The sequence below is a fragment of the Dioscorea cayenensis genome, chromosome 9, assembly GCF_009730915.1.
Source record: "Dioscorea cayenensis subsp. rotundata cultivar TDr96_F1 chromosome 9, TDr96_F1_v2_PseudoChromosome.rev07_lg8_w22 25.fasta, whole genome shotgun sequence".
In the NCBI taxonomy this organism is placed as follows: domain Eukaryota; kingdom Viridiplantae; phylum Streptophyta; class Magnoliopsida; order Dioscoreales; family Dioscoreaceae; genus Dioscorea; species Dioscorea cayenensis.
In genome coordinates, this window is record NC_052479.1 from 17363637 (window position 1) to 17364675 (window position 1039).

The 1039-nt window shown below is 43.4% G+C and overlaps 1 non-coding gene across 1 annotated transcript; it reads left to right on the forward strand.

Annotated features, from left to right (window-relative positions):
- On the forward strand, positions 1 to 107 carry LOC120269546. Its single transcript, XR_005539196.1, has one exon. It is a non-coding gene; the product is annotated as a small nucleolar RNA R71 (small nucleolar RNA).
- The last annotated feature ends 932 nt before the right edge of the window (positions 108 to 1039 follow it).

Genomic DNA, 1039 nt, shown 5'->3' on the forward strand with positions numbered 1-1039 from the left:
AATCCGTGTTGCGGGCATTTCCTCAGGAGCTCCTTGAACCTTTCCCAAGTCTCAAATAGAGACTCCAATTCCAACTGAACAAAGGATGAGATCTCATTCCTAAGCTTTGCTGATTTTCCGGGAGGGAAATAACGGGTTAGAAAAGCTTCCACCATCTCCTCCCACGTGGTAATCGACGCTCTAGGTAACGAGTGTAGCCACTGCTTCGCTCTCCCCTTTAGGCAAAATGGGAAGGCTCTCAATTTGATGGCATCATCCGTCACCCCATTTATCTTCAGCATATCACACACCTCAAGAATTCTCTCTATGTGACTGTTTGGATCCTCATCGGCCAAACCGTTAAACTGTGTGGATTGCTGCAACATGTGGATGAATGCCGGCTTCAGCTCAAAGTTCTGAGCTGTAATTGGGGAACGCACAATACTCGATTGTGTTCCCAACACTGAAGGTCTGGCATAATCGGATAATGTTCGCTGTTGCTCATTCTGTTCTGCCATGTTTTCAGATTCTTCTGCTTCCAAATCAGCTGGATTAAACTTTTCTTACACAGGCTCTTTCCCTTTCCTTCTAAGTGTACGTTCAAGCTCGGGATCCCCTTCAATCAATATTGAGAGGTTCCCTCGGGTCATAACTTGTAGCTGCAACCAAAAAGAAAGAAAAAGAAATCAAAGCGATGATAGAATAAGAAGATATGAAATTGAATATATGGTGAAATAGCTAAGAAAACAAAGTGCAAAGTATCTTTAAATGCCTAGCTCCCCGGCAACGGCGTCAAAAACTTGACAAGGTCCCCTTGCGTATATCCCGCAAGTGCACGGGTTTGTTGAAGTAATAATCCCGGGTGAGCGGGTATCGAATCCACAGGGAGTAGGGAATAAAAATACTTAATTCGATTCTTAGCTATGTAAAAGATCAATGATAATGAGTGTGACAATGATTCAATTTTCAACAGTAAAAGCAACAAGTAAGAGAGTAAAAGTAAAGAAGGGGGCAAGGCCATCGATAAAGATGGGGTACCCGGATAATGCTCCGTCTAGGA